The sequence below is a fragment of the Lutra lutra genome, chromosome X (genome assembly GCF_902655055.1).
Source record: "Lutra lutra chromosome X, mLutLut1.2, whole genome shotgun sequence".
Classification (NCBI taxonomy): domain Eukaryota; kingdom Metazoa; phylum Chordata; class Mammalia; order Carnivora; family Mustelidae; genus Lutra; species Lutra lutra.
This window is the reverse complement of record NC_062296.1, coordinates 44,665,957-44,681,235: the sequence shown is the minus strand read 5'-3', so window position 1 is coordinate 44,681,235 and position 15,279 is coordinate 44,665,957. Positions and strand designations below refer to the sequence as shown.

The 15,279-nt window shown below is 37.0% G+C and overlaps 1 pseudogene; it reads left to right on the top strand.

Annotated features, from left to right (window-relative positions):
- Window positions 1-493: 493 nt before the first annotated feature.
- On the top strand, window positions 494-3,071 carry LOC125091468 (small nuclear ribonucleoprotein Sm D1-like; annotated as a pseudogene).
- Window positions 3,072-15,279: the final 12,208 nt, after the last annotated feature.

The following is a 15,279-nucleotide window of genomic DNA, read 5'->3' as shown; positions in this document are numbered from 1 at the left end:
CACAGCAAAGGAAACAAACAACAAAATAAAAGGCAACCTATGGAATAGGAGAAGATGTTTGCAAATGATATCTCAGATAAATGGTTAGTATCCAAAATACATAAGGAGCTTATAAAACTCAATACTCAAAAACCAAATAACCCAATTAAGAAATGGGCAGAAGAAAAAAACCTGAAATTTCTCTAAAGAAGACTTTTTCACAGCAAAGGAAACAGTCAACAAAACAAAGAGGCAAGCCACAGAATGAGAGAAGATATTTGCAAATGATACTACAGGTAAAGGGCTGATATCCAAGATATATAAAGAACTTCTCAAACTCAACACCCCCAAAACAAATGATCAAGTTTAAAAATGGGCAGAAGACATGAACAGACACTTCTCCAAAGAATAAATACAAATGATTAAGAGACACATGAAAAAATGTTCATCACCACTAGCCATTAGGGAATCTCAGATCAAAACCACATTGAGATACCACCTTACACCAGTTAGAATGGCAAAAATTGATGAGGCAAGAAACAAATATTGGAGAGGTTGTGAAGAAGGGAAAAATGAAGGGAAGAATCAGAGGGGGAGATGAACCATGAGAGACTATGGACTCCAGGAAACAAATTGAAGGTTTTAGAGGAGAGAGAGGAGGGGGATGAGTGAGCCTGGTGATGGGTATTAAGGAGTGCATGTATTGCATGGAGCACTGGGTATTACACACAATGAATCATGGAACACTACATCAAAACTAATGATGTACTGTATGGTGACTAACATAATATAATAAAATTTCAAGACAAAAAAAAAGAAGAAGACATGAGATGGCCAATAGACACATCAAAAGTTGTTCATCATTACTTATCATCAGGGAAAGGAAAATCAAAACTGGAGTAAGACATCACCTTACACCTGTCAGAATGGCTAAAATCAGCAACACAAGAAGCAAGAGGTATTGGCAAAGATATGGAGAAAAAAGGAACCCACTTACACCACTGGTGGGAATGCAAACTGGTACAGCCACTGTGGAAAACAGTATAGAGAGTCCTCAAAAAGGTAAAAATAGATCTACCCTATGATTCAGACAATTTACCCCCAAAATACAAAAACACTAATTTAATTTTTATTAACATATAATGTATTATTTACCCCAGGGGGTAGAGGTCTGTGAATCATCAGGCTTACACACTTCACAGCACTCACCATATCACATACCCTCCCCAGTGTCCATAACCCAACCACCCTCTCCATACCCCCCTCCCCCCAGCAACCCTCAATTTGTTTTGTGAGATTAAGAGTCTTTTATGGTTTGTCTCCCTCCTGATCCTATCTTATACAAAAACACTAATTTAAAGGGATACATGCATCCCTATGTTTATAGCTGCATTATTTACAATAGCTGAGATATAGAAGTAACCCAAGTATTTACTGGTAGATGAATGAATAAAGAAGATGTGATATATATGTATATACAAACATTATATATATATATATATATATATATATATATATATATATAATGTGTATGTATGTGTGTATATAGATATATATGTATATGTATATATCTGTATACACACATACATACACAATAGCATATTATTCAGCCACAAAAAATAATGAAATCTTGCCATTTGCAGTGATATGGATGGAGCTAGAGAGTATAATGCAAAGCAAAATTAGTCATTACAAGAAAGATAAATAAAATATGATTTTAGTTATGTGGAATTTAAGAAACAAACAACAAATGGGAGCAAAGAGAGAGAGAGAAATCAAGAAACAGACTCTTAATTATAGAGAACAAGTTGATGTTTACCCGAAGGGAGTGGAGGTGGGGATGGGTTAAATAGGTGATGAAGATTAAAGAGTGCACTTGTGGTGATGAGCACTGAGTGATGTATGGAATTGTTGAATCACTATATTGTATACCTAAAACTAATACAACACTATATGTTAAACTGGTATTAAAATTAAAACTTAAAAAGCCAAAAAACATGTCAATGAGTAGCTGATAGCTTCCTAAAAGATGCATAAGCCTTTGAGTGAGTGCTTCTTCTAGGATCACATGACAGCTACTAGTGCTCCTTCACTGCCAACAGATGGCCCAAGTGAAAAATAACCTGCACCGGAAAGGACATATTGTGTTTCCCAACTAGCAAAGTCCCTAATCACTGCTCACTGTGACTCAAGACTTATACAAATATTATATAGTTGAGGATGTCTGTTCTGTTAATAAACATTTCTTCACTACCTAAAATATGTGTAGGTCATGGAAAAATGCAAAATGAATAATATAGGGGCACCTGGGTGGCTCAGTGGGTTAAGCCGCTGCCTTCGGCTCAGGTCATGATCTCAGAGTCCTGGGATCGAGCCCCGCATCGGGCTCTCTGCTCAGCGGGGAGCCTGCTTCCTCCTCTCTTTCTGCCTGCCTCTCTGCCTGCTTGTGATCTCTCTGTCAAATAAATAAAAATAAAATCTTTAAAAAAATGAATAATATAAAATCTGTGTCTTAGAAATATTAATGTACAAGAAGAAACGACCCAGTAAATGTTCAAATTCCTCTAAAACGAAAAAATTTCAATAGTTTTCTAAGTCTCTACAAGAAAGGTATAAAAACACTTTATTTTAATCATCACTCTACAAGTCAGCCTTATCACAATGTCCGAATACAGCTGATGGTAAGAGCACAATGCTATGAATGGAAATGCTGAAGTAACCCCAAGAATTTGATTAATAGAATTAGAGATATCTTGTCCCTAGTCATGAAACTGTAACTGTCTCATTAAAGAATGGAACCCAGGTCCATAGAACAATCACAGGTGTGGAGGTCAGCATGAATATATATCTTAAAGCTGTGAAAATTACCCTGAAGAACATAGAAACTGTACAACTGGAAATGCTGAATATTCAGGGAAAAAAAAAAAACATTTGATATTTTACTTGCCAGACAGCTTACCTTTGGATACACTAATCATGTATGTTTAACCAAAGATTAAATATAGATAAGGGAAGCTATTGCTGGGACAGGCCAAGACTGAGAAAGAGGAAGAAATTATGGCCAAGGCAAAGAAAGAGGTGGTCCTAGGTGATAATATCTCTCAAGATTACTGTTTCAGGAGAGGAGTCAAGATGGTGGAGAAGTAGCAGGCTGAGACTACTTCAGGTAGCGGGAGATCAGCTAGATAGCTTATCTAAAGATTGCAAACACCTACAAATCCAACGGGAGATCGAAGAGAAGAAGAAGAGCAACTCTAGAAACAGAAAATCAACCACTTTCTGAAAGGTAGGACTGGCGGAGAAGTGAATCCAAAGCGACAGGAAGATAGACCACGGGGGGCGGGGCCGGCTCCCGGCAAGCGGCGGAGCAACAGAGCACAAAATCGGGACTTTTAAAAGTCTGTTCCGCTGAGGGACATCGCTCCAGAGGCTTAACCGGGGTGAAGCCCGCGCGGGGTCAGCGTGGCCTCAGGTCCCGCAGGGTCACAGAAGGATCGGACATTGGTAATATGTCAGATCCAGAGTTCAGAATGACGATTCTCAAGGTTCTAGCCGGGCTCGAAAAAGGCATGGAAGATATTAGAGAAACCCTCTCGGGAGATATAAAAGCCCTTTCTGGAGAAATAAAAGAACTAAAATCTAACCAAGTTGAAATCAAAAAAGCTATTAATGAGGTACAAACAAAAATGGAGGCTCTGACGGCTAGGATAAATGAGGCAGAAGAAAGAATTAGCGATATAGAAGACCAAATGACAGAGAATAAAGAAGCTGAGCAAAAGAGGGACAAACAGCTACTGGATCACGAGGGGAGAATTCGAGAGATAAGTGACACCATAAGACGAAACAACATTAGAATAATTGGGATTCCAGAAGAAGAGGAAACAGAGAGGGGAGCAGAAGGTATATTGGAGAGAATTTCCCCAATATGGCAAAGGGAACAAGCATCAAAATCCAGGAGGTTCAGAGAACCCCCCTCAAGATCAATAAGAATAGGTCCACACCCCGTCACCTAATAGTAAAATTGATAAGTCTTAGTGACAAAGAGAAGATCCTGAAAGCAGCCCAGGAAAAGAAGTCTGTAACGTACAATGGTAAAAATATTAGATTGGCAGCAGACTTATCCACAGAGACCTGGCAGGCCAGAAAGAGCTGGCATGATATATTCAGAGTACTAAACGAGAAAAACATGCAGCCAAGAATACTATATCCAGCTAGGCTATCATTGAAAATAGAAGGAGAGATTAACAGCTTCCAGGACAAAAAAAAACTGAAAGAATTTGAAAATACCAAACCAGCTCTACAGGAAATATTGAAAGGGGTCCTCTAAGCAAAGAGAGACCCTAAAAGAAGTAGATCAGAAAGAAACAGGGACAATATACAATAACAGTCACCTTACAGGCAATACAATGGCACTAAATTCATATCTCTCAATACTTACCCTGAATGTGAATGGGCTAAATGCCCCAATCAAAAGACACAGGGTATCAGAATGGATAAAAAAACAAAACCCATCTATATGTTGCCTACAAGAAACTCATCTTAAACCTGAAGACACCTCCACATTTAAAGTGAGGGGGTGGAAAAGAATTTACCATGCTAATGGACATCAGAAGAAAGCAGGAGTGGCAATTCTTATATCAGATCAATTAGATTTTAAACCAAAGACTATAATAAGATTTGAGGAAGGACACTATATCATACTCAAAGGAACTATCCAACAAAAAGATCTAACAATTTTAAATATCTATGCCCCTAAGGTGGGAGGAGCCAACTATATAAACCAATTAATAACAAAATCAAAGAAACATATGGACAATAATACAAAAATAGTAGGGGACTTTAACACTCCCCCTCACTGAAATGGACAGATCATCCAAGCAAAAGATCAACAAGGAAATCAAGGCCTTAAATGACACACTGGACCAGATGGACATCACAGATATATTCAGAACTTTTCATCCCAAAGCAAAAGAATACACATTCTTCTCTAGTGCACATGGAACATTCTCGAGAATAGATCACATCCTTGGTCCTAAATCAGGTCTCAACCGTTATCAAAAGATTGGAATCATTCCCTGCATATTTTCAGACCACAATGCTCTGAAGCTAGAACTCAATCACAAGAGGAAATTTGGAAAGAACCCAAATACATGGAGACTAAACAGCATCCTTCTAAAGAATGAATGGGTCAACCAGGAAATTAAAGAAGAATTGAAAAAATTTATGGAAACAAATGATAATGAAAACACAACGGTTCAGAATCTGTGGGACACAACAAAGGCAGTCCTGAGAGGAAAATATATAGCGGTACAAGCCTTTCTCAAGAAACAAGAAAGGTCTCAGGTACACAACCTAACCCTACACCTAAAGGAGCTGGAGAAAGAACAAGAAAGAAACCTTAAACCCAGCAGGAGAAGAGAAATCATAAACATCAGAGCAGAAATCAATGAAATAGAAACCAAAAAAACAATAGAACAAATCAACGAAACTAGGAGCTGGTTCTTTGAAAGAATTAATAAGATTGATAAACCCCTGGCCAGACTTATCAAAAAGAAAAGAGAGAGGACCCAAATAAATAAAATCATGAATGAAAGAGGAGAGATCACAACGAACACCAAAGAAATACAGACAATTATAAGAACATACTATGAGCAACTCTACGCCAACAAATTTCACAATCTGGAAGAAATGGATGCATTCCTAGAGACATATAAACTACCACAACTGAACCAGGAAGAAATAGAAAGCCTGAACAGACCCATAATCAGTAAGGAGATTGAAACAGTCATCAAAAATCTCCAAACAAACAAAAGCCCAGGGCCAGATGGCTTCCCGGGGGAATTCTACCAAACATTTAAAGAAGAACTAATTCCTATTCTCCTGAAACTGTTCCAAAAAATAGAAATGGAAGGAAAACTTCCAAACTCATTCTATGAGGCCAGCATCACCTTGATCCCAAAACCAGACAAGGATCCCATCAAAAAAGAGAACTACAGACCAATATCCTTGATGAACACAGATGCAAAAATTCTCGCCAAAATACTAGCCAACATGATTCAACAGTACATTAAAAGGATTATTCACCACGACCAAGTGGGATTTATTCCAGGGCTGCAAGGCTGGTTCAACATCCACAAATCAATCAATGTGATACAACACATTAATAAAAGAAAGAACAAGAACCATATGATACTCTCCAGAGATGCTGAAAAAGCATTTGACAAAGTACAGCATCCCTTCCTGATCAAAACTCTTCAAAGTGTAGGGATAGACGGCACATACCTCAATATTATCAAAGCCATCTATGAAAAACCCACCGCAAATATCATTCTCAATGGAGAAAAACTGAAAGCTTTTCCACTAAGGTCAGGAACACGGCAGGGATGTCCGTTATCACCACTGCTATTCAACATAGTACTAGAAGTCCTAGCCTCAGCAATCAGACAACAAAAGGAAATTAAAGGCATCCAAATCGGCAAAGAAGATGTCAAACTATCACTCTTAGCAGATGATATGATACTATATGTGAAAAACCCAAAAGACTCCACTCCAAAACTGCTAGAACTTGTACAGGAATTCAGTAAAGTGTCAGGATATAAAATCAATGCACAGAAATCAGTTGCAATTCTCTACACCAACAACAAAACAGAAGAAAGAGAAATTAAGGAGTCCATCCCATTTACAATTGCACCCAAAACTATAAGATACCTAGGAATAAACCTAACCAAAGAGACTAAGAATCTATACACAGAAAACTATAAAGTACTCATGAAAGAAATTGAGGAAGACACAAAGAATGGGAAAAATGTTCCATGCTCCCTGGATTGGAAGAATAAATATTGTGAAAATGTCTATGCTACCTAAAGCAATCTACACATTTAATGCACTTCCTATCAAAGTACCATCCATTTTTTTTTTCAAAGAAATGGAACAAATAATCCTAAAATTTATATGGAACCAGAAAAGACCTCGAATAGCCAAAGGAATATTGAAAAAGAAAGCCAAAGTTAGTGGCATCACAATTCCGGACTTCAAGCTCTATTACAAAGCTGTCATCATCAAGACAGCATGGTACTGGCACAAAAACAGACACATAGATCAATGGAACAGAATAGAGAGCCCAGAAATAGACCCTCAACTCTATGGTCAACTCATCTTCGACAAAGCAGGAAAGAATGTCCAATGGAAAAAAGACAGCCTCTTCAATAAATGGTGTTGGGAAAATTGGACAGCCACATGTGGAAAAAAGAAATTGGATCATTTCCTTACACCACACACGAAAATAAACTCAAAATGGATGAAGGATCTCAATGTGAGAAAGGAATCCATCAAAATCCTTGAGGAGAACACAGGCAGCAACCTCTTCGACCTCAGCCGCAGCAACATCTTCCTAGGAACATCACCAAAGGCAAGGGAAGCAAAGGCAAAAATGAACTATTGGGATTTTATCAAGATCAAAAGCTTTTGCACAGCAAAGGAAACAGTTAACAAAACCAAAAGACAACTGACAGAATGGGAGAAGATATTTGCAAACGACATATCAGATAAAGGGCTAGTGTCCAAAATCTATAAAGAACTTAGCAAACTCAACACCCAAAGAACAAAGAATCCAATCAAGAAATGGGCAGAGGACATGAACAGACATTTCTGCAAAGAAGACATCCAGATGGCCAACAGACACATGAAAAAGTGCTCCACATCACTCAGCATCAGGGAAATACAAATCAAAACCACAATGAGATATCACCTCACACCAGTCAGAATGGCTAAATTAACAAGTCAGGAAATGACAGATGCTGGCGAGGATGCGGAGAAAGGGGAACCCTCCTACACTGTTGGTGGGAATGCAAGCTGGTGCAACCACTCTGGAAAACAGCATGGAGGTTCCTCAAAATGTTGAAAATAGAACTACCCTATGACCCAGCAATTGCACTGCTGGGTATTTACCCTAAAGATACAAACGTAGTGATCCGAAGGGGCACGTGCACCCGAATGTTTATAGCAGCAATGTCTACAATAGCCAAACTATGGAAAGAACCTAGATGTCCATCTACAGACGAATGGATAAAGAAGATGTGGTATATATACACAATGGAATACTATGCAGCCATCAAAAGAAATGAAATCTTGCCATTTGCGACGACGTGGATGGAACTAAAGGGGATCATGCTTAGCGAAATAAGTCAATCGGAGAAAGACAACTATCATATGATCTCCCTGATATGAGGGAGAGGAGATGCAACATGTGGGGTTAAGGGGGTAGGAGAAGAGTAAATGAAACAAGATGGAATTGGGAGGGAGACAAACCATAAGTGACTCTTAATCTCACAAAACAAACTGAGGGTTGATGAGGGGAGGGGGTTTGGGAGCGGGGTGGGATTATGGACACTGGGGAGGGTATGTGCTATGGTGCATGCTGTGAAGTGTGTAAACCTGGTGATTCACAGACCTGTACCCCTGGGGATAAAAATATATTATATTTTTTATAAAAAAGTATATTATATTTTTTATAAAAAATAAAATTAAAAAAAATAAAATACAAAAAAAAAGATTACTGTTTCAAAGTAATACACGATTTGGGATAATTTTTGTACAGGTTTTGTTTGTTTATGTCAGTTTTCAATAACATAAATGTATGGCAGAAAGGAGACAAGAGTATCTATCTACCTACCTACCTACCTAGAGAGAGAGAATAGAATTAGATAGAGGGGAGGTGAGAGAGAGAGAGATTTATTTTAGGACTGGCTAAGGTGATGGAGGCTGAGAAGCAACAAGATCTCCAGCCAGCAATCCGGAGATCCAAGAGAGCCAATGGTGTAAGTTACAGTCTAGACTCCATCAGTCTTAAGACCCAAGAAGAGATAATGTTTCAGTGTACGTCCAAAGGCAACAAAGACCAATGTCTCAAGTCAGTAAGGTGGAAAGAGTTTCCCTCTTCTTTAACCTTTTTTTGTTTTGTTTTGTTTTATCAATTCTTCAATTGATTGAAAAGGGCCCACCTACATTAGGGAGGGCAAGTTATTTTACTCAGTCTACCAATTCAAATGTTAATCTCATCCAAAAACACCCTCATGGACACAGCCAGAAAAGTATTTAAACAAATATCTGGGCACCCCATGGCTTTGTTACCTTCACATATAAAACTACCTATCACATTAATGAAAGACCAAAATATGACTCACAGTTAGAAGTTAGATTTGGAAGGACCTAATGATTTTTATTTATTTATTTATTTATTTATTTATTTATTTATTTATTTTTAAATTTTTTTAAATTTATTTTCAGCATAACAGTATTCATTGTTTTTGCACCACACCCAGTGTTCCATGCAATCAGTGCCCTCTCCAATACCCACCACCTTGTTCCCCCAATCTCCCACCCCACCCCTTCAAAACCCTCAGATTATTTTTCAGTCCATAGTCTCTCATGGTTCACCTCCCCTTCCAATTTCCCTCAACTCCCTTCTCCTCCTTAACTCCCCTTGTCCTCCATGCTATTTGTTATGCTCCACAAATCAGTGAAACCATATGATAATTGACTCTGCTTGACTTATTTCACTCAGCATAATCTCTGATTTTATATTTTTTAAAGGATTTATTTGTTTGAAAAAGAGAGAAAGAGGCAGTGTAGGGCAGAGGGAGAGGGAGAAAGATAATCTCAAGGAGACTCCCCACTGAGCATGGAGCCCAACCCCTGGGAGATCTTACAGCCATGAAATCATGACTTGAACCAAAACTAAGAGTTGCCCGCTTAATTAACTGCACCACCAGCCGCCCCCTATGATTTTATATTGATTAATGGATGTTACATAAAATATTACTTAAGAAGAAATGAAGATCACCAAGAATGATTATTCCAATTACTGTTTAAGGATTCTATTATTTCCAGACGCCTGGGTGGCTCACTGGGTTAAGCCGCTGCCTTTGACTCAGGTCATGATCTCAGGGTCCTGGGATCGAGTCCTGCATCAGGCTCTCAGCTCAGCATGGAGCCTGCTTCCCTCTCTCTCTCTCTCTCTCTCTCTCTCTCTCTGCCTGCCTCTCTGCCTGTTTGTGATCTCTGTCAAATCATAAATAAAATCTTAAAGAAAAAAAGGATTCTATTATTTCACATGTTACAGAGTTTTAGAATGTCAAATAAAATCCTAAATCAAAGGTGGCTAAGGCTATCACTAAGGGCATGATTCTTAATCTTATTTCATGAGTGGGCACAATGAGCCAGCATGGTGGATCATACCTTCTTTGATCCATTTATCCTTGAAAAAGAAGTTATTTGCTCTTGTTAAATAATTAGTAAACTACAAGTAGGGCTTAGAGATGGGTGTACTAAATAATGCATGGGGAAAATCAACATCTGAAAAGTTAGCTATTTCATGTGACTGTCTAAGGGAGAACAAAATACCCAACATATTACTATTAGAATTAGCCATTCTTTAGAAACCTGTGACCTTGCTTCACTGAAGAATAGAGAAGGAGACTTGAACCCCAATATTTTCCCATTGGTTGTCATTAGAGGTTGGGCATAAACACAAGTCAACTTTCTTTTTCTTTTTCTTCTTTCAGTGAAACAATCTGAAAAAAATTGAAGCCACAAACTGTAGCTGAGCTGAGCCATTGTAAACCAGAGAATGCCAAGCTAAAAAGAGCTCCCTGTATATTTCTAATTCCACCAAGCAATATGCTTATCAGTTATAAATAATCACAAAACAACTAAAGAGAATGCACACCATAGTGATATTTTGTTCTATGTAATAGGTTCTTGAGGATTTATCCGAAGTTTAGGAAATGCTATTATGCCTTATTACCTATCATCTAATTTAGTTCGATGATGACATACTCTTCCCTTCTGAATACTTTACCTTTCCAACTGTGAATAATTTAAAAAAGGGCTTTTGGTTAAAAAACACTTTCTTTGTCACTACTTGTTAGTTACTTCACAAATCAAAAGATCATATACCACAGTAAATCAGATAAAGGAATACCAACAGGTGAAACCTAATTTATTTCTCTCCCTAACAATACCACGGAGGCAAATATAGCTGTTTTCCTACAGATGATGAAAAGGGAATAAATACGTAAATATATGCAATAGACACAAATCGCAAATATCAAAGGTTTGCCAGGACTTGAATGATTAGTGAGTTACTGTTGTAGCACATCTCTAGGTATGATGGATGGCATTGTATAAAACAAAGCTCTGTGGGAAATTTTAAATGGAGAGTTAGGGAAGAAATTACTTCTAGACTCTAAAGTATAGTGCTATTTAAGAATGCATTCCATAGTTAGACTTATTCTTTAGCAAGGAGGCTTATCTCTGGGGCAGCTGGGTAGCTCAGTCATTAAGCTTCTGCCTTCAGCTCATGTCATGATCCCAGGGTCCTGGGATAGAGCCCCACCTGAGGCTCCCTTCTCAGTGGGGAGCCTGCTTCTCTCTCACTCTCCCTCTGCTTGGTTCCCTCTCTCATTGTGTCTCATTCTGTCAAATAAATAAAATCTTTTTTTTAAAGATGGCTTATCTTTAAAATGTAAATCAGTACATTTTGCCCTTTGGATTGACAAATATTTTTAAATGGAAATATCTAGTATCTGTAAAGGTGCTGAGAAATAGGCACTCTTATCCATTGCTGAAAGAGATTGTAACTCATAAGAAGAAAATTTTATAATTTTACAATGTGTATATGTGCTGCCGAAGCGAGCACTAATTTTACAATGTGTATCAAAAGCCCTGACACCCACCTCCTCCCACCCCCTCCTCCCTCTCCCCTCCCCTCTGAAACCCTCACTTTGTTTTCTGGAGTCCAAAGACTCTCATGATTTGTCTCTCTCTCTGAGTAGTAAGTGTTATATGCAACTAATGAATCATTGAACACTACATAAAAACTAATGAGGCACTATATAATGGTTAGCTGAACATAATAAAATAAATAAAAATAAAAATAAATAATGTAATAAAAATGTGAGCAAAATTTTAAAAATAGCTCCCAAAAAGGAAAGCAATACTCACAAAAAAAAGTCCTAACAATGTATATATTCTGCTGCAGCAATTTCTCTCCTAGAAATGAGTAAGAAACCCTACAGAAGTGAAAAAAATGGGAAAATACTAACCACAAAACTGTTAATTACAGTAATCTGATAATATAAAAAATTAGAAACAACCTATTTGTGTAATTATAGGCAGATCAATTAAATAAATTATTGTCAATCCATATATGATAAAGCCACAAAATACATTGTAAAAGTTTATTTAAAGAGATTAGAGATGAAAAATTCCCATGATATATTAAATGAAAAAAGATAAGTTAATAAAGAATATGATCCCACTTTTTTAAAAGTATGTTAAAATATTGGCAGTGCCTCTTGGTGATGAAATTGAGAGTGATTTTTATTTACCTTTTTCTTGTTTGTACTTTTTATAATTATGTTTTTTAAATGAGAGAAAAATGTTATTTAAAAAAGAGAAGTTCTGAATTTTGCTCAGGGACTGGCTCACGGAAAGAAAATAAAAAGTATTTTTAATTGGACTTCTTGATCGTTTTCTAAAAAGGTTAGCAAGATGAAATAACATAATCAAAGGTTTACTAGAATTCTTCACACAAATTTTCAATCAACCAATAAATCACAGCCATAAAATATTTCAATTTTCAACAGTTTGAAATTATTCCAACATTATATTACTTAATGCTGAAAACATCAGTATTTAACAGCATATGGATTATATAATATTGCTAGTTGACCTTAAATGAAACAAATAACAAGTATGAAGTAAAAGGAAGATATTACTTAGAATTGGACAAAGGTTGATAGTAGGATGACATAAAAGCTTTCTACTTGTCTTGGGCTACACTTCTTATCTAATCTCAAATATTTCTTATTCACAGTCAAATAATAAATTATCGTAAGTTTTTCTACTGTTCCTTGGCATTTTTCATTTTGACCCAAAACTGAATCCTAAAGCCCATTTTGGTAAAATAATTGAAATTGTCAATTTCCACTGGGATGTATAGGCTTGGTCAGCAAACAGCCTTTTTACTGATACCCTTGTTCTCAGAGAGATTTCAAGCCAAGCTTTATCATCCTGATCAGTAGATGACTTAAAGATTTCTAAGCACAAGTATTTGAGAATAAGCTAGAAGAGATCATCCTTATGAATCAGCAATCCCCAGTTTGATTAAAAATAAGTTTTCCTTTTAAAATTATACCGCTATCAATCACCAATAGATATATGACTTATTCTTTGAGGAACTTACAGAAAAGTGCCTGATATCCAGGCTAGAATCCAAGCTATCTGTCAAGATAGAGTAGGTTATACTAATAAGATAGTAACAAAAACCACAAATGTCAGTGGCTTAAAACAACAAATGTGTTATTTCCTGCTCATGCTACATTTCTATCATGGATAGCTGGAGGTGCAGGTGGTAGAGAAAGGGTACTCTTATTGGGGTTACACAGGGATCTCTTAGAAAGTCAGAGCAACCACAGTCTTAAACATCTCCAATCACAGAGGCAGAAGGAAAGAAAGCATCTCACTCAGGCAAATATATTTTCTAGCTCTCTGGCTCTGAAATTAGGTATGTCACTTTTGTTAACAACCACACAGGCCAAAACTAATTGCATGGTTCCACCAAACCATGAGTGAGCCAGGAAGAACAATCCTACAATGGGCTCAGATAAGGAGGGGAGCAATAATTATTTACAAACAAACAAACAAATGAACAAAACAAAACAAAACAAAAAAAAACAAGCAAAACAAACAACAAAAAAATGACTACCATACCAAGTTTTCTTTTTCAATTATTTCAATTTCCATATGTCAAACTGTTTTTTGTTTGTGTGTGCATATGGATGTGACAGGAAGATGTTTTATACATACATATGAAACATCATTATCCCCATCCTTAATTTTATTTTTCTACTTTTTTCATCCTTTTCAGTTTGCCTATTTGATAATTTAGTCTTTCAATAAATATTGCTGTTGTGCAGTAATAACTTTGGGAATAACACTAATTAAAATCCAGTATTTCATGCTGGATTAGGTTAGATTATTTGAATGGAAGATTGGTAGGTAGCTGAGCAAAAGGTTTATAATGGCTAGAAATCCTACATAAAGAGTCAAAAATAAACCCACTTCATAAGTAAGGGCTACTGTCACATATCAGTGAACAGAAATACTAAATACTAGAATTAGACACTAGATACTAGACAAGATGCCAAAAGAGGATTTCAATACTAACGAACAAGTAAGGATTCAGGTACTGTAACTGAAGTACAGGCATTGAGCTTAGTTACAAGGCATAAGTAAAGGAAAAAAATTGGGCACTAGAAGAGAAGCACGGTCATTGTGTTGCTGAAATATGGAAGAACTAGACCAGAACTCCTTACTCTCTTCTGATTGGGAACAGACTTCATGGTTCCAGACCATGGCAAAGCCATTCTGGATCCTTGGGACTAAATAGTCATAGGAACTGAAAGGGTATGGAAGTAAAGTGCTAAGCAGGTGGCCTCCACCAGAAGTAGCAAACTGAAATGTCTAACATAATCCAAGCAAGAATAACAAATGAAACTGGTCTGATATAAGACAGTAAGTGCTAAGAATCTTGAAGTACAGCCAGTTCTAACATGTGCCTATTTACACTGCCTTTCAAAATACTCTGAAGACCAAGCAAAACCTGTCCATAGCTAGAACAATACCATCATTTTACAACTACTGACCAGGTACATGTAGTCTGGTTCCTCTGCCCTATTTTATCTTTTCAGTTTCAGCTTATTTGCCCCCATGATCTCCAGAGACTATATTTGGGCCACATACCTTTAGACTTCTTGTATTACTCATTGCCTTAGAAACAATATGAGCTTTGACATCCTGCATTGTTTCTCCATTAATTACAGTCTTTTTCATTCCTATTCACCTGGTATCTAACCAAAGTTTTATTCTGACCATTGGTTTTCTATATATTCTGAGCCTAGTTTACTGCTTTGATTCTGATTCAGTCATTTTCTGATCCCTTACTGCAGTCTATTTCCTCAAACTTTGCTTAAAACTAAACTCCTCCAGTTCTAGTTCCCTGACTGGCACCCATAATTTGCTGCAGTAATATAATGGAACATTTGTTGGATACCTTCTTGTGCCAAGATTGACCACAGTGTGAATTTTTTTAACGCAAATTGAGAATGCACTCTTCCAAAACCTAAGTTTCTTCTCCCACTCACTCCATTAGAAAAACTGTCATTTTTCTAACTCTTAAATTACCTTTCAGCTAGAGCAAATTTCTCTCCCTTTTGAAAACATAACAATTGGTGAATG